The 27,249-nt window shown below is 38.7% G+C and overlaps 1 long non-coding RNA gene across 1 annotated transcript; it reads left to right on the plus strand.

Annotated features, from left to right (window-relative positions):
- Positions 1 to 924: 924 nt before the first annotated feature.
- Positions 925 to 24,796, plus strand: LOC126995037 (uncharacterized). Its single transcript, XR_007749839.1, has 2 exons — positions 925 to 1,781; positions 22,565 to 24,796. It is a non-coding gene; the product is annotated as an uncharacterized LOC126995037 (long non-coding RNA).
- The last annotated feature ends 2,453 nt before the right edge of the window (positions 24,797 to 27,249 follow it).

Genomic DNA, 27,249 nt, shown 5'->3' on the forward strand with positions numbered 1-27,249 from the left:
ACGGCGACACGGAACCCAAGTAACACGTCCGGCATAACAATATATATATATATATATATATATATATATATATATATATATATATATATATATATATATATATATATATATATATATATATATATATATATATATATATATATATATATATATATATATATATATATATATATATATATATATATATATATATATATATATATATATACCGAATAGTACAGTCTAGAACGTTACAGTATATATTCGATCATACAAGAATGAACATGTAGCAAAAATATGTGTGAGTTGGCAACACTTCCCGCCTGGCGTCTGGCCGTGGGCCCCGCGGGGCCCACGGCCCACCCCCCTGCTCTCTCCTCCCGGAACCTTCCAGAGGCCCATAGACCCCGGGGGAAGCTTCCAGCACAACATTACCATTGAAACGTGTTGCAACGTGTTGCTGTATAGTGTAATATTTTTTTACATATATTTAAAGAAATAATAAAAACACTTGAGGGCAAAAATTTGTACTATTTACTAATTAATGTCATTGGTAAGCTCCATATTGGGGAGCTCCCGCGGCTACCAGCTCCGGCCGTTACCAGAGGTTCCAATCTCTGGTACTGATGCAAACAAACAGCGCCGCGAAAGGCGACTGTGACAGCGGCTGTCTTGTTGGTAGCGGCGATCGCCGCTCATTGGTAACGATCAACACAAACAAACGTGACTGCGAAAGCGGCCCTTAGGCTGTGAAATACGTATTATTTCTAAGTAAACAATCAATCAATCTGTCAAATACAATTTACAAGAAATAAATATAGGGTCACTACAGCAAAGTTTTTTTTTTTTTTTTTGGCGACCCATAAATAAATATTATTTTCTCATTCAAATCATCAAAGAAAAAAGTGTCACCCTTTACCGCTTGATTGGTGACTTTTTTTTTTTTTTTTTGGTATTTCGTTGGGGATATACCCCAATGGAGGAAGGCGGTGCATGCCTCTCAACCCCCCAGACGGCTGGTAGAGAGATACCCAATTCTTTCAAGGAGGAGACCCAACAACGGGGCTGAGGGTGTCGGAAAGAGCCCACCTTTCCACCCCCATGGTAACTGATAGGTCTCGAACCCACGCCCCAGCAACCCGCCGAAGCGCAAGGTAGAGACTCTACCACGGGACACGGGAGCCCCCAAGATTGGTGACTAAAATACAAATTACTACAAGCATTAACATCAAATTTACTGTTTGCTGTTAGCTTGTAGCATTTATTCTTTTCAACCCACTCAAATAATAGGCTACGTACTTAAACAAATGCATATCATATATGATACTATGAGCATGTTACAATCAAATAACGGGAAAACGTAAGTTCTCTGACACGTACAAGACGTGACTCACTGAGCGCTGCGTGGGTGGCATCCTATCCTATCGTTGGACTTGACTTAAGCTTAGTGTATCAATCATTCACGTAACTAAATGGATTGTTATGCGAGAATTAGTGATTCTCATAAAAAATTAAAAAATAAGATAAAAATAAAAATATGTATTGCATTATACTAGACTGGTGATAAATCACTTTGTTTTCGTAGTTTTATAATGAATGCATCAAGATTCAGACAGCAGCCAGTACCGCCAGTTCGGATAACAACTATTTTCTGAAGTTATACGCGTCCGCCCAGGTGACAAGCTCGCTCACACGCTTCTTATCACATCATCAACACTCAGCACCACGGTGAGCTCGATCTCCTCCTGCCGTGACCTACTGAGAAAGCTTTCTCCACGACTTAAGAGGAAACACACATCGAGGTAGGTTTGCCTACCGCAGAACGCTTTGGAGGCTCAGGCCCGTAATTTTGGCAGCTTTTTGGGAGGGGAGCTGGAGGGCATCATGGGTTCATGTGTTTTTTTGGGGGGCGTGGGGGAAGCGAGCATGCGCAGGTGGGGGATTTTTTTTTAAATAAGCACTATTAGGGGCATTTTGAGGCCGATATAGATATTACGCCGATATTACGCGGCGTTAAACGCAAAAGCGTTCAATGCGTTAAGGACTTGGGGGTCAAAATCGCGTCAAACAGCAAATTCTCACAGCAATGCATCGATGCAGCAAATAAAGCAAACAGAATGTTGGGCTTCATTAAAAGAAACTTCTTATTCAAAAATAAAGATGCTATACGGTACTTTACAAGAAGTCCGCCTCCCCCTTCGCCACTCCAGCCCCCCTACCCCCCAACACAAGCCTGGGAGCCTGTGGGGAACCGGGGTTTTGAGGGGGGAAGGCAAAATCACTGAAAAATAGGCTTCCAAAATTTCCCAAGAAAAATCCCTAAATTAGGGAAAATTCCCTTGTCTCAAAAGTAAGGAAAGTCAACTAACACAAATGAAAACCATTGGAGATATAAACAGTCAGGAATTTCAAGAGGTTGAGAACGAATACAGGTGCACAAATAACCAGGTGAGGAATGAAACAAGGAAACGGATAAAAAGTAGAGAACGGTTAATTGCAAGATATGCAAAAGAAAACCCAAAATTATTTTGGAAATATGTCCAAGAGAAGTTAACAAGAAGAGTTGGTGTACCAGAACTCAACATGAATGGTGATAGTATGACCAAAACTAAGACGGATAAGGAAAAGGTGGATGTATTAGCTAATCAGTTCAACAAAGTATTCACAGAGGAACCAGACGGAGATGTGCCAAATCTTCCACTAAAGCAAGTACCTGAAATGACAAGTGTGGAGTTCTCATTAACGAACATTAAAAAAGCCATTAAAGCCATGAAAAGGAATAAATCACCTGGACCGGACGGACTGCATCCTAGGATAGTGAAGGAAGGAGGAGAGCAACTGGCAGAACCTCTCAAAATACTATTTGAAAAATCATACAGTACTAGAAAACTACCGTTGGATTGGAAAAATGCAAATATAACTGCCATATTTAAACAAGGAAGCCGTTGTGATCCTGCAAACTACAGACCGATAAGTCTCACAAGTATTGTGTGTAAATTGATGGAGTCACTAGTCAGAGAGAAAATCTTGAATCACATGAAATCAAATCAACTATTTAGCAAGAAGCCGTTTGGATTCTTACCTGGTCGATCTACAGTTCTTCAACTAATAAAGGTGTTGGATAGATGGACTCAGATATTAGACGAGGAGGCAGTGGATGTGATTTACTGTGACTTTATGAAGGCCTTCGATAAAGTACCACACAGGAGACTTCTAGAAAAAATAAGAAGCTACAACATCGGAGAAAAGTGTTTGCAGTGGATTGGTGCTTTCGTGGAGTTCAGAAAACAATGTGTAGTAGTGAATGGCCAAAAATCAGAATGGCATGATGTGAAAAGTGGTGTCCCTCAGGGGTCTGTGGTGGGACCTTTATTGTTCATCCTTTATATTAATGATCTCCCCGAAATATTAAAGAATGGAAGTGAAATATACCTGTATGCGGATGACACTAAAATCTACAGACAAATTAAAACCCAGGATGACATGTAACTTCTTCAAGAGGACATAGACAGTATGAGGGAATAGTCGAAAAAATGGCTATTACTATTTCATCCAAAAAAGTGTAAATCCATGCGTATTGGAAATTGTAATGTAAGAAATAATGGATAGAGCATGAATGAAAAGATAACAGAAACAAGCTCTGAAAAGGATATAGGGGTAATAATCGACAAGAAGCTACAGTTCTCAAACCATCTCGCAGAAAAGATAAATAAAGCAAACAGAATTGTGGGTCTAATCAGAAGAACCTTTGTATCTCTGAATGAAGACATTTTTAAGTCGCTCTATGTGGCGCTAGTCAGACCACACCTGGAGTATGCGAACCAAGTATGGGCACCGTATTTGCTAAAGGACATAGAAGCTGTAGAAGGAGTGCAGAGAAGAGCGACCAAGCTGGGACCAACACTGAAGGAATTGAGCTATGAAGAGAGGTTGAGGAAACTGAAACTACCCACACTATCGTATAGAAGGGCACGAGGCGACATGATAGAAACATTCAAGATCCTGACGGGAGTGTACGATCCGGAAGTATGCCAAGATATTCTTGTGCTATGGGAGAATGGTAGAACCAGAGGACGTCCTATGAAAATAGTGAAGAAAAGGTCAAAGTTGGATAAAAGGAAGAACTCTTTTTGTAATAGAATAGTAAATAATTGGAATGCACTACCCCTGTATGTGATAGACTCTAAATCAGTTATTAAATTTGAGAGTAATTTAGATAAAGCATGGAGTAGCCAAGAGTTATTATATAACTATAGAGCCAAAATTCAATATTATAATAATATTCAAATTGACACCACCTCCACCACCACCACCACTTATTCAGTTCAAAGTCCAGGACTGGATACACAGGCCTGAGCTGGGCCTCTTCCAGAAGACTACTGTGAGTTACTGTGAGTGAGTTATAACCTAGCAGCCAACAGGGGGGTTCGCTCCCCTGGACCCCCCCACATGTATGATGTAAAATCTTTTCTTTTCTAACCTCAACCCCTGCTAACCAGGGGCCCCCACATGTATGATGCACCGTAAAATCTTTTTTTTATTTTTTTTTTTGGTGGGGAAAGTATTTAAACTACTCTAACCTAACTTTACATAACCTAACCTAACCCCCCCACATGTAGGACGTGCTGGAAATCGGTTCCTTTGGGTGGGTGAGCATATTTACACTACTCTAACCGAACTTTACAAGACCTAACATCTAACAGGTGGGCTTTGACCCTCGACCTCCCACATGTTTGATGCGCTCGATTAATCCCTGTAGGGAACTGTGGTTTTGGTGGTGGGAGGCCAAATCACTGAAAAATAGGCTTCCAAAATGTCCCTAAAAAAATCCCAATAATAGGGAAAAATCCCTAGTCTCAAAAGTAAGGAAAGTCCCTAACATATACTCTTGTAATTTATTCCAATATAACCTAGCAGCTGCCGCAGCGGGTCTGTTGACGAGTGTCGGGCATGTAATTGATGGTCAGCATAGTGGAACCACCCACCCCACCACCGCTGCCGCCCCAATCTGTAGTTGAGCAACTCTTGGTAAATGTCATGTTTCATATGTCATATTAGCAAAAGGAAAGAAACTATACACTGCCTTCATGGATTTGGAAAAAGCTTATGACAGAGTCGATTGGATTGCATTGTGGGATGTTTTAAAGATTTATGGTGTGGGAGGAAAACTGCTTAGTGCAATAAAGTCTTTCTATGAGGATGCATCTGCATGTGTCAAAATTACTGGAGAAACAAGTGAGCATTTTGAGATAATAGTGGGCTTAAGACGAGGGTACGTCATGTCACCATGGTTATTCAATATTTATATGGATGGTGTTATTAGAGAAACTAACATGTTACCTGCGATGCGACCCACCGGTGGGTTATCAGCTTCTTTTATATTGTTGCGATATGACCCACCGGTGGGTCATAAATTTGTTTTCATATATGTCATGTTTTCTTTTTATTATTGAAAGGAATGGATTATATAGTTAAATTACAGTAGTCAGCAGGTGTAGGTGGCCATAGAAAAATGATAGATAAATAATATTGAAAATATTTCATTATTTCATTTATAAAAAAAATAATACAAAAAAAGACTTTATTTTTGTGTGACATTTTCCTGATACATATAAAAATACATATTATCTTCTATTTTTTTTCATTCAGAATAACATGGAAAACTTTCCTATAACAAATAATGCAAATAGCTCTTTCATAAATGGAATTTTTCTGGCTAGGCTTCAGTGATGTTTTTGTCAAATTTCCTTTTTTTGTGAAATTCCTTATATAATCTGCTGAACAAACTATGACAAGAAATCAATCAATGGTGAACATCATAGATCTTCTATCGTATTGATAAACACTAGTAATGTTGGCCAAATCTTCCCTTCTGATGATGATGAAGCTCTCACACAGAGTTCTTCCTCTCCTGGGAATGGAAAGGAGTGCTGTGTTATTATCATGTTTTTCCAACTACAAAAAGATGATACAGCTAAATCATCAACAAAGTCCTCCTCTTCCTCCTCCTCATCAGTCACTTCATTTTCAGAATCTTTTTTTTTTTTCTTACATATCCACCTGTAGCACCAGTAGACTTTCTTCATGGGCCTGGTGGTCGGCCCAAGCCCGTCAGGGCGCAGGCGATTTTTCATAGTGGTGCCAGTTATGCTTGGCTCATGCTGCCCCCCAGAACTCATTCTTGATTCACTTGGACAGTTTCTTCTAGAGTCCAGGTTGATGGGTGGTCTTCAGGACAGCATGTGGGTAGTCTTAGGCAACTCGGCGGTGACTAAAAAATCCCAGGTGGTAGCGTGGGGATTCGAACCTACGCTGTCCATGGCCCGGTGAATGCGGGGCCCACACGCTAACCACTCAGCCACTGCCTACCCTATATCAAGAGATTGGCTATCAAAGGAGCAAGGAGACTGTTTCATAACGCGGATCATCAGAGTCCTCATTTGGGCTTTCTTCTCTCTCCTCTGTTGAACTAGGATGACCATAAAAGCTTGCATTATTTATTTTCTCCATCTGAAACAAAGCGACAATAATATATAAACAAGCTGCTAGGTATGAAAAGTTCAGGTATGTAAAGACACGCACATAATATTGACAATTAAAGTATGTCCACTGGTGGGTCATATCGCAGTAATGTCATATATTCCTCTTGGTTTGCGATACGACCCACCGGTGGGCGAACTGTCTGGCATAGCCAATGTGTTCAGGGGTACCACCAAACAACGCTCACCTTCTCTCGCTCCACTGGGTTGAGCCGCACTGAAGTGAGGGCAAATTGTTCGGATCGCAGTACTGGAGAGTTCGCCGTGCTGCCAGCCGCAGGCAACGTGTTAAGGGCAAAGTTGGAGAAGTTGGAGTAAGACTGTTCGATGAGGGAAGGAAGTGGGTACTGAATTCGATACTGTTTGCTGATGACACGGTGCTCATTGCAGAAAATGAAAGTGACCTACAAAATTTGGTCAGTGTTTTTTATAGTGTCTGTAACAGGAGAAAGCTGTAAGTAAATGTCAACAAAAGTAAAGTGATGGTTTGTGAGCGAAGTAGAAGTGAGGTTGTAGATTTTGTATGCCCATATAGAGTGGGAATTGAATGTGAAAAAGAATGCAAAATAATTTTGAATGGTGAAGAAATGGAGGAGATCAATGAGTTTAAGTACCTTGGATCAGTTATGTGCAGTGACGTACCGAGGGGGGGGGCCATGGAGCCATGGCCCCCCCCCCCTTTTGCAAAGAAAAATAATATTGAATAAATAAATGTTACAGGAAAATAATAGGAATATGTATATTAGTATTACGATTACGAATGTGTGTGTGTGTGTGTGTGTGTGTGTGTGTGAGCGCTGAGTTGAGAGATCAGTGGCACCGACAGTTATTTCCAGTTTGGTTTGGTTTTGAGTTGATGGTAGGATATAAGGTGTGCTCTGAGTGAAAAAAAAAGAAAGTAAGATGTTAAATGATGGATTCATAAAATTATGTGTAGAGTGCGATGTCAAGCTGTCAACTGAAAGCGGCGGAGGGGTGTTTGTAGCAGGAGCGGGGAGACAGGAAGAAGAGGAATACGAGATTGGGATGGCTCTGGCAGAGAGAGAGAGCACGAAAGTCGTAAGTGTGCCTTCTCTCCTTCTTGCCTCTCAGATTTACTTGATTTTAGGTGTAAGGTGCAGTCAAAGTGATTGGAGGACTATATAATTACCGCAGTAATCTTGTGCCACAGGCCTCACGCCTGAGATGCTAGGCGAGTTTTTAAAATTTTTGAGTTGTCGGATGCAATTTTCTCGCCTCATAGTATAGTGTATGGCGATTGTGAATATGTTGTGACTTTGCTGGTGAAGGTTTCCATGGCAAATATGATCATATTGAAAAGATATTTGCATGGAAAGATATTGTTGTGCTGAGTTTTTGTGTTCGTGGGAATCCCGTAAACAAACGTGGGTAGTTCACGAGTCGTACAGCTAGTGGACGCAAAATGTTATTGTAAAGCCTGGTTACATTTGACGAGCATAGAAAACCACCAAAAAATTACGAGTGAAAACACCGTCATCACTTGCTGAATTGAAAGTCCAAACAATCTAAACTGATACCTCAAATGAAGCCCACAGCCTAAGGATTACTTTAGGCATTTGGGTTTGAGTCTTGGTGCAAATCCAGATTTTTAAGAAATTTATTTATAAAATTGTACGGGCTGTGAACACCTCGTGTACGAGCCGTGACCCCCTGGTCACAAGCTTTACAGCAATTGAAAAAAAAAAAAAATAAAACCTTCCTCTGGAGATAAAATATTCTCTAGGGAAGCTCAACAGATACTCATAGAGGAAGACCATTTCCTGAGGAGTATTATGCACTCTTTGTTTTGCTTGTTAGGACAAATACAGATTTTTAATGAATATTTTCCCACCAGTAGTACGGGTTGTGTCCACCTCACCCTACATCTTTGTTGTACTGTGTGGCAAAGTTTATACATTTTTTACATATACCTTGCTCTGTCATGTCAAGATATGACCAAAGAAATTCAAACAGTTTGTTCATCTGAAAGATGACCTGGTAACGTTTGTTTATGCCCTCACATATACTGTCAATTACCTCGTAAAACACATCTTCCTTAGACCTATCTACTTCTGACTTCATTTGTAGCTTCACTAGACAACTCATCAATGTCATCACAAAAACACTTTCTTTTTCGTTTCCTAGTGACTGAAAATTGTGGGTTAATGTTCATGGAAGTTGCAACAACTGCTGCTGCTTCATTAATTAAATGCCATTTCTTTCTGAGATTTTTTAATTCATTTTGTAGATCCTCTAAATTCCTTACTTCTATGTCTACGGTAGAATCTTGAGCTTGAATCACTTGATTTCTTTGATCTATGGAGCTTAGCACCTTAAACCAAAAAGCAGCCATGAAGAGATACTCAAAAGAAGACACATACTTAATTGAAGCTGCTACATCTACCTTTGCCTTACTTGATAAACATTTTGCTCAGCTATTTCTCTAAGTGCAGAGATAATATTTGGTAAATGGCATGCAAAAGGTCTGACACTGGCTACTCTATCTGTCCATCTTGTTCCACATAAACCATGAAGAGATTCCCCAACGTGACCCTTAAGTATCTCCCAGCTTTTGAGACTGCTGGAACAAAGATTATAAAGTGTTTGCATCATCCCAAAAAAGGTAACTACCTCTTTGCAACAAGCAGCAGCATCAGAACCACACAAATTTAAGGAATGACAACCACAAGGTGAGAACAAGCAGAGAAGATTCTTTTAAGATGGCTCTGAACTCCACTATATGCTCCTGACATATTGCTACCATTGTCATATCCCTGACCTCTACAATCTTCAAAAGGAATGTCAGAGTCACTAAAAAAATTTAATATCATCTCTGAAATCTCTGCCCCAGTCTTCTTATTGTCATTATTAAATGAAAGAAACTTCTCTTGAATCTTGTACTGCCCACACCTTCATCACAAGTTAGGTATCTCAGTATGAATGTACTTTGCTCAGTATGTGAGAAGTCTGGAGTGGCATCAACCATTACTGAATAATATTTGGCCTCTTCACGTTCTTTATGGATAAACGTTTTAACCATTTCTGCACACAGTTGAAGGAATTCATTTTGTGAAGGATAGGAAAGATAATGAACCTGAAGGCACCTACCCTCCTGCTGAGCATCTTTCACTTTAGACACATGATCATGAAGAAGTGGGTCATGACGAGAAAGAAGCTCTATTATGGCAAGAAAATTTCTGTTGTTTTCATCACCTATCTTACTAAACTCCACTTGAAAAGAAAGGCCCCTCTCTCCCATAGGTAGTAGGACATCCAAGATTTTTTTTAGAAGTAGCTTCCATTTACCTTTTTCTGACTGAATAAATCTCAATAACTGATCATCAATTCCAGATTCATTTTGCAAACGTGCTTCTAACTGACACCAATTAATGTAACACTGTTTATGGTAATTGGTATGTTCATGTTCTGGAATGCGGTTATAGAGTTTTTTCCACGATGATTATTTTCCAATACCACATGTTGCCAAATGTGAAGGTGTTGGCTGTTGTGTACATCCTGCAATAAACAGTCGGCAAAGAAAACAAAATAGTGCACTCCTACTCTGACTATAAACTAACCAGTCTCGGTTCCCAGTTTCCCCATTTTGTCTTTGGACTTTCAAAACTGCATATGGGAAAGGGTAACCCTTATGATCTGGACTAATTTGCTTAGGTACTGGTTGAGGACCCTTTCTAACATAATCTTCAATCATAACCCGTGATGGACTGTCAGGGATCAAACCAATATCCATTTGCTGTTCAGTAGTATCTGTGGATTTAGCATCTGGAACTGTTTTGACCTCTTCAGTTTCTGCTTCCTGTGGCTGCTGGGCATCCAGTGACCTTGAAGCTGAGCCTGAAGGCAAGATTTCATGTTCATCTACACTCTGTTTGTCTGCTATTTTCTTAAAACCAACTTCAAACAACATTCTGGCACACTTTGAATCAGCCTCTTCCCTAACTTGTTTCTCTTTTCTCTTTCGTGCACCTGATTTGTGAGGATACATTGTTCAATCTAAGCCAATCTGAAAAAAAGCCCTATATTAATAATATTATCCGAAGCATATTGATGTCAGTGTACAGAAATTTGTTCCTTCGGGTTGCCATATCTGAACTATTAACTTTTTTTTATACAGTATATTACTGTAAAATGATTCATATATGTTTGTAATTACAGTACAGCAAGAGTGACAGCATTGGTAAAATATTCACAGTAATTTCAGTAAAAAGGATTTTCCTGGGAAAATGGTTTATAACTTACTGTAACTTACCTGACACTTTTGTGAGTTAAATTCCAACCTATCCAAATCCCATTGTACCCTATAATTATCCTGAGCACCCTGTACTGTGCTAGCTATCTTGGTATCATCTGCAAATTTTGATATTTTACTACTAATCCCTATATCTAAATCATTACGTTACGTATTTCAATACACAGCACCCTACCAACGTACTCCTGGCTTATTCATAATCATAGGCTACTGATATAAGGCCTAAAATTGCATCAGACATGTCAAAAAACAAAACTCACGTCAAAATTCAGCCCGAAGTCCCTTGCGCGCCATCAAGCATCATCACCTAGCTGATTTTTCTCATTTTCTCTAATTGCAATTCAGTACCAATAAGAGAAAATGGAACCAATTACATGGATCACCATGGTAATAAAAGAAAAATAATAGAAAACACTATAATTGTAATAAACACTATTAGCTATGAAAATCTTAATTCACACATATCATGCCCGGGCGGCCGGGCCCCCTATGAGGCCGGGCCCTGGTGCTGAGATACCAGCTCCCCCCCCCTCTCTTGGGCCCTGATTATAATGTATAAAGGGCTCAATGTACATGTAAGAATAAAGACTATACCAATTTTTATATTATCTATAACGATATTAATGACAGGATTAGTTACCCCTGTAAAGTTGTAGAAAATAAATGTTAATGAAATTTGAGAAAACAAGCATCAATATATGGTAGACAGCAATATTTCTCAGTACCTTTTTTTAACATATTTCTCAAATATTTATATTACTGTATACTATTTGCAAACTCAACAGCTGCCTAATTTAATTACATATCCTTTGCAATAAAAAAGTGCAAAATCTGACTATGAATGAGTGACAAGATTAATATGTAATGGTTTTCTAATACATTGTATATGGAGAGAGTGAACCAGATGACCATTACGCAGTCATGACGTCATCGATGACGTTTCAGTGAGGTATCCTTGTAGTCTATACTTCTTGGTTGAGCCACTGTAACACCCATATACAGCACAAATCACCATTTTCACTGAGCACGCTGCGGTGAGAACATAGTGAAGTGAACCTGTTTCCCGCTAAGCATCATTTGTGTACATGTGTGACGTCATCCACGGTGCACTGTGGGTAAAACAAATGCTTAGTGAGCTATCCTTATAGTATATAATCCTTGGCCCACCCTGTTGTGGCGCAGGCGAGTGTTTATAGTGGCGCCATCTTGCTTTGGCTCATACTGCCGCCCGGAGCTTATCTTTGAGCCTCTCTTTGCAGAGGTTATCTACACCTTTTTACCCTCGAATTAAAAAAGTTGAATTTTAAATTTAAAAAGCTGAAATTCAAATTTAAAAAGTTGAATTTCAAATTAAAAAAGTTGAATTTCAAATTAAAAAAGTTGAATTTCAAATTAAAGAAGTTGAAATTCAAATTTAAAAAGTTGAAATTCAAATTAAAAAAGTTTAAAATTTTAAAAAGTTGAATTTCAAATTTAAAAAGTTGAATTTCAAATTAAAAAAGTTGAAGTTCAAATTAATAGATGAAGTGCAAGTCATAGAAAAAGATATATGTGCATACATACATACATAAATTCATACATCCACAAACTTATCATATCTATCTATCTATCTATCTATCTATCTATCTATCTATCTATCTATCTATATCTATCTATCTATCTATCTATCTATCTATCTATCTATCTATCTATCTATCTCTATCTATCTATCTATCTATCTATATATATATATATATATATATATATATATATATATATATATATATATATATATATATATATATATATATATATATATATATATATATATATATATATATATATATATATATATATATATATATATATATATATATATATATATATATATATATATATATATATATATATATATATATATATATATATATATATATATATATATATATATATATATATATATATATATATATATATATATATATATATATATATATATATATATATATATATATATATATATATATATATATATATATATATATATATATATATATATATATATATATATATATATCTATATATATATATATATATATATATATATATATATATATATATATATATATGTGAGCGGCGTGGATCGAACTTGCGTCCCCAAAGGTGGAAACCCTAAGCTCTACCACTTAGCCATCGGGCAGTGTGTGTGTGTGTGTGTGTGTGTGTGTGTATGGTATGCATGTATGTATGTATGTATTTATGTGTGTGTGGAGGGGATGTGTGGTATGAGTGTTTGTGGAATAAGTATTTGTGGAATGAGTGCTTGTGAAATGAGTGCGTGTGGAATAAGTATTTGTGGAATGAGGGTTTGTGGAAGGAGTGCATGTAGAATAAGTATTTGTGGAATGAGGGTTTGTGGAAGGAGTGCGTGTGGAATAACTGTTTGTGGAATGAAGGTTTGTGGAATGAGTGCATGTGGAGTGAATATTTGTCGAATGAGACTTTAAGGAATGAGTGCTTGTGGAATGAGTGTTTGTGGTATAAGTGAGTGTGGAATGAGTCCTTGTTGAATGAGTGCATGTGGAGTGAATATTTGTGGAATGAGTGCGTGTGGAGTGAGTCTTTGAGGAATGAGTGCTTGTGGAATGAATGCGTGTGAAACGAGTGTTTGTGGAATGAGTGCGTGTGGAATGAGTGTGTGTGGAATGAGTGTTTGTGGAATGAGTGTTTGTGGAATGAGTCCGTGTGGAGTGAGTGTGTGTGGAATGAGTGTTTGTGGAATGAGTGTTAGTGGAGTGAGGGGGTCTGGAATGAGTCCTTGGTCATTCCATGTGGAATGAGTGAGACAAAGAAAACAAAATAACTACAGAGTTCCCATTCAATTACTATGGTGGAGGCGCCGAGTGCGGGTCATTCAATAGAGCGGCCGGCGGCCGAATGCTGACGGGGGAGATAACCCCTCCATGTGTGTTAGAGCTCAGTGGGAGAGAGGCACACTATTATGCTATACGTAGCGATGTAAAAATAATGAAACACAGAATACCTTCACATACGTAAATTATATATATATATATATATATATATATATATATATATATATATATATATATATATATATATATATATATATATATATATATATATATATATATATATATATGTATGTATGTATGTATGTATGTATGTATGTATGTATGTATGTATGTATGTATGTATATATATATATATATATATATATATATATATATATATATATATATATATATATATATATATATATATATATATATATATATATATATATATATATATAAGATTGTGGATGTATGCATTTATGTATGTAGGCATGCACATATATCTTTCTATGACTTTCACTTCATCTATTAATTGAACCCTCAACTTTTTTTATTTGAACTTCAACTTTTTAAATTTTGAAATTCAACTTTTTTAATTTGAAATTCAACTTTTTAATTTGAAATTCAACTTTTTTCATTTGAAATTCAACTTTTTAAATTTGAAATTCAACTTTTTTAATTTGAAATTCAACTTTATTGATTTGAATTTCAACTTTTTAATTTGAAATTCAACTTTTTATTTGAAATTCAACTTTTTTAATTTGAAATTCAACTTTTTAAATTTGAAATTCAACTTTTTAAATTTGAAATTCAACTTTTTTATTTGAATTTCAACTTTTTAAATTTGAATTTCAACTTTTTTAATTTGATATTCAACTTTTTTAATTTGAGGGTGAAAAGGTGTAGAGTCCGGGTTGATAGGTGGTCTACAGGGCAGCATATGGGTAGTCTTAGGCCACTTGGCGGTGACCGAAAAATCCCAGCTGTGTAACGGCCAGGATTCGAACCCACGAGTATCGTGGCTGCGGGTGTTGGTGCAGTGTAGCACAAACAAACCAGCAATATGTGGAATTCTAAAGAAAGAAATGCAAAGAAGAAAATCTGTAGTGTTTGCAAGTACCAGGGAAGCTTAAATCAAGAAGGAAAATGCAGAACATGCGAGGAGGAAGAGAGGGTTATAGGTTTTATCCTAAAACCCTTCCTCCATAATATTTAATTTTTACTGTTTGTAATATATATGGTCAGAGTACTCCTTCCTAGCATCTCTCCTGTCCAAACTCTTGTCATCTTTACACACTTCTTTTGATTTCACTTTTTGTTGAGAATTCCATTTAGTTAATATTACTGACTCAGCTTTTTCCATGTAAGTCCTTAACCCTTTCATGCACCAAAAGTTTAATAAATTTCTCTTTCCACTGCGACATCCATCTGGGCTCTCTAGGGGGCCTCATGGAATGGCCTGACCGTGCGGCAATTTTTTTTATCATGTTAGCGATTTCACCCACGAGTATTCTTTTTTCCTGGCATTATATATCGTTGGTTTTGGAAGAGATTATTCTGCCTTATCAATAATCGAAATGCAAATAAATAGCAAAGTTTAGTGACTGAGAAAACAATTTAAAGGGATGACAGTCGTGCTCACAGGCTGCCTGCTGAGAGGCAACTAAACCACGGGTAATTATCACTTCAAATCCAACAGCACGAGAGAGTTGGCAACTAGTTTATTATATAGGTCTAGCTTGGATACTTTATTTTTGGCAAATTTTTAAAAGTTTTTGACGCGATTCGAGTCAAAAGCTCAGATGTAGACGATTCCATTTTGATGTGAATTGCGTTGTGGTGTGTGAATAGTTTAATCCATCTTATATATGGTAGTAGCCAAAATTAGGATGAAAGAGAAATGGATAGTCAGAGAGAATGGGAAGAAAGAAAAGGGTAGGAAGGAACTAGCAAGTGATAAATTGCATGACAGTGGCCACAGGAAGATATAGGAGGAAAGTGGAGGAAATATTTGGAAGTGCAAGAGCAGGAAAGAACTCAGTGAAGGAGTGAATGAGGCAGGGCAACTAAGAAAGTTGTCGGGTACAGGTCGTAATGGAAAAGGAAAGAAAGGGAGTGTGTGATGGATGGATGAAATGAAAGAGGCAGTTGAGGAGAACAGAAGGAACTACAAGAAAGTGTTACAGAGAAATGTGACGGAGGAGGCGAGAGGGAGATGGGAGAGCAAGGTGTTGGTAAAGAGGCTGGTTAGGGAAAGTAAAGAGAGAGTGGATGAGGATTTGGGTCGGAAAATTTCAGCAAAATACCGGAACAAAAAACTTTTCTGGAAAGAAGTTGAAAGAGAAATGGGGGGAAAAAATTTGCAGCTTGAAGAGGAGAGATGGAGTGCTTGTGAGAGGGAATGAAGAGACAAAGGAGGTGTGGAAGCAGCACTGAAGCTGTAATGAGTGAGAGTGTGGGAGGGAGAGCAGAAGCGACTAGTGTTGGAATAAGGATCAGTGTAGGGCGGCCAGATCCACAGGGGAAGGTGGAGAGGGGTGAGATAGAGGATGCAATGAAGAAGATAAAAGTAGGAAAGGCCCCTGGATCTGATGGCATAACAGCAGAAATGCTGAATTATGGAGGAGTTGTAATTGTGGAATGGATATTATGGATATGTAACCTAGCATGGGATCAGGGTGAGGTGCCAGAGGACTGGAGAAAGGCTATTGTTGTGCTGCTGTACAAAGGGAAAGGAAGCAGAGGTGATTGTAATAGTTACAGGGGAATAAGTCTACTCAGTGTGGCAGGAAAAGTGTATGGAAGGGTTTTAAATGACAGGATGTAGAAAATAACAGAGAAAAGTGCAGGCGCTGAACAAGGGGGCTCTGGGAAAGGGAGGGGTTGTGTAGACCAAATATTTGCACTGAAAATGCTAATTGAAAAATACCTAGAGAAGGATAGGAAGCTGTTTGCTGTGTTCATGGACCAAGAACAGGCTTATGACAGGGTTGACATGAAGGGTTTATGTGATGTTCTAAGGATATATGGTGTGGGAGGGCATTAGATCCTTCTACAAGGATGCGAGTGCCACTTTATGCATGAACGGTGAGTTGAGTGAGTTTTGATGTTGGTGTGGATGTGAGACAGGGGTGTGTGATGTCACCATGGCTTTTTAATGTGTACATGGACGGTTGTATGAGAGAAATGAAAACCAGAGTAGGGGAGCTTGGTTCAAGGCTGAACGTGAGAGTACGAAGGAGTCATTGGTGGCAGGCCTGTTTGCAGATGATACAGTGTTGATAGCAGAGAATGAGGGGACGCTGCAGAGGATAGTGGATGAGCTTGACAGGGTGTGTTAGAGGAGAAAGCTGAGAGTGAATGCTGGAAAGAGTAAGGTTATGGTAGTTGAGAGGGCGAGAGAACAGGTCATTGATTTTGCAAAGCCACACAGAGTTAGAGCAAAGGGTACAACGAAGTGTTGGATAGGGTTAGGGGAGGAGAGAATGGAGGGGGTGACTGAGTTTGAATCTTTCGGGACAGTTTTATGTAAGCATGGCAGTATGGAAGGTGAGGTGAGGGAAAGAGCAGTGAAGGGCAGACAGGTAGTAGGTGCATTGGGGAGAGTTATGAAAGGAAGAAGTGTGAGCATGGAGGTAAAGAGGGGAATAAGGAATAGTATTATCCTGCCAACTCTGTCTTATGCATCAGACATGGACATGGAATGCAGCACAGCAAATGAGAATGTCAATTGGAAATGAGTTATATAAGAGGTGCATGTGGTGTGTCAGGATGGGATGGACAAAGTAATGAAACTGTGTATGAGCGGCTTGGTATGGGTGTGACAGCGAAAGGAGTGTATCGAGTGTGGAGTGGGTGAAGCGTGGTTTATTGAGATGGTTTAGACACGTGATGAGAATGGGGGAAAAGGAATTCATGAAGAGAGTGTATGAGGGAAGGATTGAGGGAGGGGGTATCAGGGGAAGACCACCTGTGAAGTGGATCAATAGGGTGAGTGAGGACTGGAGCGAGAGAGTTGGAAGTAGCAGGATTGAGTGTGCTGGGAAGATGTGCCAGAACAGGGAGAGATGGAGACACTTCTGCTGTGTCCACCCCCCGGAGGGAAGTTCTGGTGAGGAGTAAGGCGTTGGAGATGTAGATAGGTAGATAGATAGATGTTTAGGGCTGTTCCAGATTTCCCCTATCACTGCCTTCATAAGCTGGCTTCCATTCTGTTCTGCATTGCATATTTTGTATTATTGAACTTTTGTTTCATGCCTCGAGAGTAACGTTTGTTGCATAGCTTGCTGCACCAAAAACTTTTCTGCAGACAGTTTTTATCCTTTGCAAGATGTCCATTTGATTTTGATTACTGTGCTGATCCCATTACAACACATAGTAGTAAAACTTCAGATTTCCAAAAGGTCTTTTCTATTGATAATTCACTACATTCTCTTGTTGCATGAGCCATTTTTCTACATATATTAATATCATCTTTTATATGTTTCTTTAAGTACTCCATTTTATCATTTATGGTTACCTTCAATTATTTCATACCTTCAACAACCTTGATACTTCTCACGCTCTCTGGTTTGTTTCTTATGTTTGAAATTATACATTTATTTCTATCTCTATTGATATTCAGTGTGCAGTTTGCTGTCACCTTCATTAGAAAGTCATAAGGCATAGCAGAATGCTGGCATGTATATCACTTCATTTTTGTATCCCATCCTTGTTTCTCAAAATTTTATAGTGACATCTATTACTATTATAAGTAACTGTGTAAACCTCATGCAGCCCTTACATATGTCGCTGGCAGTGGTGGATCCAGGGGGAGGCGGGGGGGAGGGGGCAGGCCACCCCCTTAGGTCCTAAATTGCACCCTTTCAAAAATTCACAGAGATCTTGGGTTTTATCATTCCTGAGAACACTACTACTAGCCTACTAATTATAATGATAATAATAACAACAATACGTACTACTTCTACTACTATTGCTATTACTACTTCCAGTGAAACTTATACATATGGAACAGACACTTGCCCCAGCTTTGTCATTAAGCCGCGAATTTTGAAAAATCAACCGCTTTGGTGCGAATCGCCACTACTCCCTTATTTCTGGGGCTACAGAAACGTTATTGGTATCAATCAACGGTAAAATGCACAGGCTATATTTTTGTAATTAGCGACCGGGCTCGAAAACCGACTCGAAAGGGTCGAAAAAAAATGAATCGAAAAAAAAATGAATCGAAAAATAACGTATTTTTGAGCTCCCAACCTTGAGACCCACTCATTTTTTGAGACTTTCAAAACACTTATTTAACAAATGATTTATCCCTGCCAATGTAATTTCTAAAATGGTATATAACATTTCCCTACTCCCAGTAGTTTCGTCGCTAGATCTCGAAACGTAAACCCTGTTGAGAGCGATTTTGACGAACTCCAGACATTTTGCCATTTTTGTCTAGTGTGGCCTTGCTATTGCCTCTAGAAGGCTGTAATTTGGCATGTAGCCCTTCTTGGCAATGTAGTTTGACCAACTCGAAGGATATTGTGATGGCTCGATTCTACGTTCGTCGTCGAACCGTCACAAAATAACCTGTTTTTCGGCCCTTTTGCTGCGATTTGGACACGTCCATTTTATGACGGCTCGACGACGAACTTAGAATCGAGCTATCAAAATATCCTTCGAGTTGGTCACACAGCATTGCCAAGAGGGGCTAAATGCCAAATTACAGCCTTCTAGAAATAGCAAGCCACATAGACAAAACATCAAATGTCTGAGTTCTTCAAATCGTCTCGACAGGGATACGCGTTCAGATCTAACGACGAAACTACTGGGAGAAGGGAAACGTTATGCACCATTTTGGAAAGCACATTGGCAGGGATAAATCATTTGCTAAATACGTTTTTTTTTTAATTCTCAAAAAAATGAGTGGGTCTCAAGGTTGGGAACTCAAAAATCCTTTTTTTTTTTTTTTTTTTTTTTTTTTCCGATATTCGACCCTTTAGAATCAGTTTTCGAGCCTGGTCGCTAATTAAAAAAATGTAGCCCCTGCACTTTGCTGTCGACTGATACCAATAACTTTTCTGTAGCCCCAGAAATAAGAGAGTCATAGCGATTCGCACCAAAGCGGTTGATTTTTCAAAATTCGCTGCTTAATGACAAGGGTGCCGCTAAATCAAAAGAGAAAGACGTCCATTACTTGAGATGTTTCTGCTACTACTACTACTACTACTATTAATACTATTTATACTAATACTAATAATAATAATAAAAGAAATAATAAACATACAAAACAAATAAAAGAAATTGCTAACATTATCGTATTAATATTTGTAAAAAAAAAAAATCGTCTAGATGCATGATGGATTTGATATATATATATATATATATATATATATATATATATATATATATATATATATATATATATATATATATATATATATATATGTATGTATATATATATATATATATATATATATATATATATATATATATATATATATATATATATATATATATATCAGCCCCCTTCACCTGGAGCTGGATCCGCCACTGGTGGCAGTGACCCCAGGTTTACATATTTCATTGTTAACTAGATAAGATGATTGATTGATAAAGATTGGGAGTGATTGTAATTAACTTTGAGTCATATCAAGTCCTATATTAGTTTTTTCTTATTAATAGAATCAAAGGCTATTTTAAAGTCAATTGCTGTTCATATTAACCTCTCTTTTCGTTTTTTTGCATCTCCAGTACAGTAATTTAACAAAAGAAAATTGTCATCTGGCAGGGTTGATTGGTTTATATCAAGTTGATTTAAATCAAATGATTTAATTTTTTTTTATCTAAATCTAAGTTTAAATTATATATTTTTTTTTAAATATCATTGCTTTAAATCTTGATCTAGATGTAGTGCAACAATGTCGAAGGGAAAAATAAACTAATGAAAACTCTTTAACTTTTATATCAATATTTTCCCATCAAATTCACAAATTTTTATCAGTTGGTTAGCTCATTATTATTAGCTGGTATTAGTATTTTTTAGGTGCTGCTTGTAGCACCAGTAGGCTCTCTTGAAGGGCCTCTTGGACAGCCCCAGCCCGTTAATTTGAAGGCCAATTTTTAGGGTTGCACCGATAAGCAATTTGGCCGATTACCGATTACCGATTAATCGGTAACCAATAATCGGCCGATACCGATTAATCGGCCGATTATTTATAAATTGTAAATGTGATTAATCTTCATTAATTATTGGACACTGGTACCACAAAGTTAAAGACATACCGTAACCCACATGTTTACAACTTTGTTTACTGCCCAACTGTCATCTGCATGGAGAACAAATACGTCTAGTAATTTGTTACTTATAATTTAGCCTTGCTTTGTGGAAACATCCTGATTTTAATATGTTAGAATTTCCCAGTTTTCTCGTTCTTGTGGTGATCCTAGATGCTACTAGAAATGGTAGTGTACAGAAGGTTTATCAATCTCTCAAGTCTTCTACTAATTTACTGTCCTATGCACGGCAGGCTTGGTGAAGGACATTACTCAGTTACTGTGCTAAGCAAGTTGAAATAAGCATATAATTTTTCTTGGTTGTAATATAAAGTAATATGTTGATTTTTTTTTCTAGTTTCAAAGTTGAAGCAAATACCAGTGCTTCAGTTCATATCATAATTTTATATATCAATTTGAATTACATAATATACATTTGCATAGGGACTTGTTGGAAATAAATGCTGTGGAAAGGTATTAGAGTTTTGGTAACATCACCATCCTTACATTAACATTATTAGTACTGTGTTATGTACACTGTATTATAAAAGAGAGAAAAAATAATAATCGGCCCCGATTAATCGGTCAAAAGACCGATTACCGATTAATCGGCAAAGTGGCCGATTAGGCCGATTACTGATTACTTACCGATTAATCGGTGCAACCCTACCAATTTTATTAAGTGACTAAGTGGGTTATGGGAGGCTTGTTCACCAGGCATAGTCGCCGCACTACATATACTAGACTTGTCAGCAATTTACTTTCATGTTGGACAAGTGTATCCTGGCCACAACTTTCCAATCATTTTATAAAACTGAGGATCTTCTACCAGTCTGAATGGATGGTTGTTATGCCTATTACCTTCAAGTTTATGAACACAAGCTCCAGCTAAATAGACATGTGGCACCCTGCTCACTTGGTTGTTTCTTAAAGACAAACCAGAGCGAAGGAGGCTAAGGGGATGTCCACAAAGTTTGTGACTTGAGCAACTTGATATATACTGCCATGAGGTACATTGGATGGAAAAGAGGCCTGCATGGAGACTAGCTTGGAGGGACAATTTGGGTTGGCATCATAGGATAGAATGAGTGATGTATCCCTTTGCTATATGTCCCTATTGATTGATTGATTGATTATATAGGCAAGGGCCCTGGAACAAAAGAACATGGATAAGGAGGGGCAACTGTAAATGTATTAGTGTATGTATATATCTGAATACTCATACCACCAAATTAAAAGAAAAAAGTGACATCAAAATGAAATTTGAGCAAGCTATTTATTTGTTTATTGGGGGCAGTGATTAGCAGACTTTTTTCCCAAGTAATTTTTTGCTCTTGAGCCGCTTTCTTTACTGTAAAAAAAATAATAATAATAAAAAAATTAAAAAAATCCTATTTAATTCTGGGCACTTAGATTTTTTTATCCTATTTATAGACTAGGTTTACGTATAATGTTATACCAACATAATGTCATCAAATATTTTAACCGTGTGGTACTATGGTATAGTATGGTATGGTGTATGTGCAAATATTTTACTTCTAATCTGTTGGAGAAATCAGTTAGTTTGGATCACTAAGAAGCAGATGAGCATTTCAGGATATAAACTGGAACTCTAGCTTGGTGTCAACAAAATTTCTCAATGTTTGTAGTAGACTGAAAAAATTGTCTGTATCTTTCAGATCATGGCGTCAAAATCATGTTCGGTGTGCCTAAACCCTTGGGATCGTGAGGATCATCTTCCAGTGGCATTGCCTGCTTGTGGACACAGCTTCTGCAGGAATTGTCTTGTAGTGATGTATAGAAATGACGAGTGTATTAGGTGTCCCACATGCAGGTCAGTATCACTTGTGCTGCACTAACCTTTCATAGTGTTCTTTATTAGAATCGACTACATGTCTAAATCACTCATACCAGGACTCAGTTGAAGTTTGAAGATCTAGAAATTTATATAGTCATTTGTAAGCTAATAATACAAGATACGTGTATACAGTACCCTCCTGAGTTTCGTGCTATCTGAGTGTCGCGATCCGAGAGTTTCGAAGTTAATCCTAAATTCTTACCACCCCGACTTTTGCGCATTATTACCCCAAGTTTTGCTCTGCTTTGACATGTACGGATCATGTCTACTTACCAATGGCATCACGCGTGCTACCTTAAAAAGACAGTGTCACACTGGACGTTTTCCTCCAAACATTGGGGAGAGAGAGAGAGAGAGAGAGAGAGAGAGAGAGAGAGAGAGAGAGAGAGAGAGAGAGAGACTTATTAAATGATGAAGCTAGAGTTGGGGAGAGTGGGAGGGGGGAGGATGTGAGGGACTCCTGTCCAAGTAGAGTCTCAAAATACATACGTACCTTGGAAAAAGGAAGAAAATGGGAAGAGAGGACGGGTCGTTTTGAAGCCGCAGTTGAAGGTGGCTGCCTTATGATTGGCTGACAGTTCTGAAAACACACTTGTGATTCGCTGGGAGTCCGATGATGTCATCGCCGGCACTCACCCAATCAGCAGCCTCACTGCCATGAGGCGGTGTCACACTGGCTGTTTTCCTCCAAATGTTGGGGCTACTGGCAACGCCTGTACGCCCAACCGGGAGCGAGTTGACCGTTATCCGTAAGCTGGTGTCACACAGGGCCTTTTTCTTCCCACTGCGTTGGTGGCAGGCAGGTTGGGCAACCGGTAACTCCAACTTTTCTGGGTGTGCGTCACACACGGCCAAGGTCAGTTGCCCGCATCCACATCCACAATGTAAACAAAGCACTTGCCTCGTATTGACATGGCGTCGTTTGCTAAAGTAAGGGCTGTCGCGGCTTGTGCTGCCATTAGCCCATTACCCAAGTTATGGACTTGTTGCTGCAGTTAAATGGAAGGAAGAAGCGGTTGTGGGTGTGGTGTGCCTGTGGTTCCTCTGTGCCAGAAGTTCTCATTTTCACCACTGTGCATGCGTGGCCAACCTACCCATCTAGACTCCGGCCACATAAACGCAAAGATCGAATAACAACACACACACACACACACACACACACACACACACACTGGTTTAATGCAAGGTGTGCTAAGGCAAAAGAAAAAAAGAGACAAAGCATGGAAAAGATTAAAAAGAAACATAAACCATAGGAATAAAGAAGATTTTAAGATAGCAAGAAATGAATACGTGAAAATAAGGAAGGAAGAAGAGAAGGGATATGAATAGGATATTGTGGAAAAGTGCAAGGAACAACCTAAACTATTTTATAGATTCATAAATGTAAAGATTAAACCAAGAGAAACAATTGAAAGACTGAGCGATAGGAATGTGACAGTCAATGAACCTCAAGACATGGCGGAGTTACTAAACAAAAAGTTCCAGCAAGTTTTTACTAATGAACCAATATTTAATGATCCACAAGAAAACAAGATCAATGTTCATATGGAAAAAGTTACAGTAAATAAAGAGGAGATATATGAATTGTTGGAGGAGCTGGAAGAGAGGAAAGCTGTAGGACCAGATGGAGTCTCAGGGTATATACAGGTAACTCTCGATTTACGCGAGTTTGGTTTACGCGTTTTTTAAATAATGCGGGGTCTAAAATCCAAATAAATGTTTAATTCACACGCTTTTTTCACTTATACTCGATATTTTATGGAGTGGTCACCAGATGTCTCACGCAACTGGACTACACGGCGCCATGGCCACACAGCTGAGCTCAGTCCTTCCCGCGCGCCACTTGAACAACTTGAACAACAATACAGTATCCACGCTGCCATGATACTCAACAATAGGGGTGGAACAACTTGAACAACAATACAGTACCCACGCTGCCATGATACTCAACAATAGGGGTGGAACAACTTGAACAACAATACAGTACCCACGCTGCCATGATACTCAACAATAGGGGTGGAACAACTTGAACAACAATACAGTACCCACGCTGCCACGATATTCAACAATAGGGGTGGAACAACTTGAACAACAATACAGTACCCACGCTGCCACGATACTCAACAATAGGGGTGGAACAACTTGAACAACAATACAGTACGCTGCCATGATATTCAACAATAGGGGTGGAACAACGAACAACAATACAGTACCGCTGCCATGATACTCAACAATAGGGTGGAACAACGAACAACAATACAGTACCCACGCTGCCAGGATAATCAACAATAGGGGTGGAACAACATCCAAAACAGTACATTAACCACGCTGCCAAGATACTCATCAAAAGGGGTGGAACAACTGGTACAACAATAAAGTACACATGCCACGATACTCAACAATAGGGTGGAACAACTTGAACAACAATACAGTACCCATGCTGCCACGATACTCAACAATAGGGGTGGAACAACTTGAACAACAATACAGTACCCATGCTGCCACGATACTCAACAATAGGGGTGGAACAACTTGAACAACAATACAGTACCCATGCTGCCATGATACTCAACAATAGGGGTGGAACAACTTGAACAACAATACAGTACCCACGCTGCCACGATTCTCAACAATAGGGGTGGGCTGGTACCGATACCAGTACCGGTACTAACGGTACCAGCTATACAGTATGGTACCAGTACCAGACTGCTAGTAGTACCAATACTAATAGTCGCTCTTTGTGTCCCCCATTTCTGCCGCACACTAGTGCCTGAGTGCCTGAGTGGATATCTCGGTGATATGGATATTCTCTCTCTCTCTCTCTCTCTCTCTCTCTCTCTCTCTCTCTCTCTCTCTCTCTCTCTCTCTCTCTCTCTCTCTCTCTCTCTCTCTCTCTCTCTCTCTCTCTCTCTCTCTCTCTCTCTCTCTCTCTCTCTCTCTCTCTCTCTCTCTCTCTCTCTCTCTCTCCACTGAATGAAGTGAATATTCATTTTTCGATAGAATCCTACCTCTTGTTTGATTTACACTGTTTTTGATTTACGCAACCTCTTCAAGGACACAATACTCGCGTGAATCGAGAGTTATCTGTATTGAAAAAATGCAGAAATGAGCTGGTTAGACCAATGTATGACATCATTAAATGCTCAATAACAACTAGTACTGTGCCTATGGAGTGGCGGAGGGCCGAAGAAGAACCCCTGAACTACAGACCCGTATCATTGACCAGTGTAGTATGTAAACTATGTGAGAAAGTGATAAAGAAACAATGGACACAATTTCTAGAGGAGCATAATTTAACCACAAGTAAACAGTATGGATTTAGAAAAGGGCGCTCATGTGTGACAAACTTACTGAGCTTTTACTCAAGAGTGACAGATAAAATACAGGAAAGGGACGGATGGGTTGATTGCGCCTACCTAGACCTAAAGAAGGTGTTCGACAAAGTTCCACATACAAGACTGCCATGGAAACTAGAAAATAAAGGAGGATTGAAAGGGAAACTGAAGAACTGGATGGAAAGCTTCCTAAGGGGAAGAGAGATGAGAACAGTGGTTAAGGACATAAAATTGGAATGGAGAACTGTAGAAAGTGGAGTGCCTCAGGGATCGGTATTGGCACCAACAGTTTTCCTTGTATATATTAATGACATGCCAGAGGGAGTAAATAGTTATATGAGCCTGTTTGCAGATGATGCAAAACTGCTATGACATATAAGAAACAGTAAAGACTGCAAAATTCTGCAAGAAGACCTAAACAAGATTTGGAAGTAGATGGAATGGGAGATGAAATTCAATGTGAAGAAATGTTATGTAATGGAAATGGGAAAAAGTGATGGAAGACCAAAATGGACATATAAAATGGGAGATGGTGAAACATTAAAGAAAGTACACGAAGAGAGAGATCTGGGAGTAACAAAGCAAGATAACAAACAGCCAGAGAGTCATGTTAATCGGATATTCGGTGATACATATAACATGGTGAGAAATATAGGAATAGTATTCCACTACATGGATAAGGATATGATGAAAAAATTAATAACCACTATGATCAGACCAAAGTTGGAATATGCAGAGGCAGTGTGGTCTCCACATAAGAAGAAACACATAAAGAAACTAGAAAGAATACAAAGGATGGCAACAAAAATGGTTCCAGAGCTGGAGGGATTGACACACAAGGAAAGACTAATGGAAATGGACTTACCAACACTAGAACAAAGAAGTGAAAGGGGAGACCTAATACAAATCTACAAATTATTGAGGAAAATGGAAGTAGATAACGCAGTTACTACTAAAAGTAGAAACTACCACCAGGAACACCCACCCACCTGCATCCCAGCAGGTGTCGCCTCCCTTTCACCAACACGTGGAGGGCGCGCATACAACTGATGGCGGCTGTGTGTGTGGACACACTGGTAGTGTCTTGCCAGCCCAGCAGCGTCTGGCGGCCGCCATTGTTTGTAAACACTGGCAGGTGTGGTGCATGTGGTGGTGCGTGGGCCTATTACCA

Source organism: Eriocheir sinensis, unplaced genomic scaffold (genome assembly GCF_024679095.1).
Source record: "Eriocheir sinensis breed Jianghai 21 unplaced genomic scaffold, ASM2467909v1 Scaffold965, whole genome shotgun sequence".
In the NCBI taxonomy this organism is placed as follows: Eukaryota; Metazoa; Arthropoda; class Malacostraca; order Decapoda; family Varunidae; genus Eriocheir; species Eriocheir sinensis.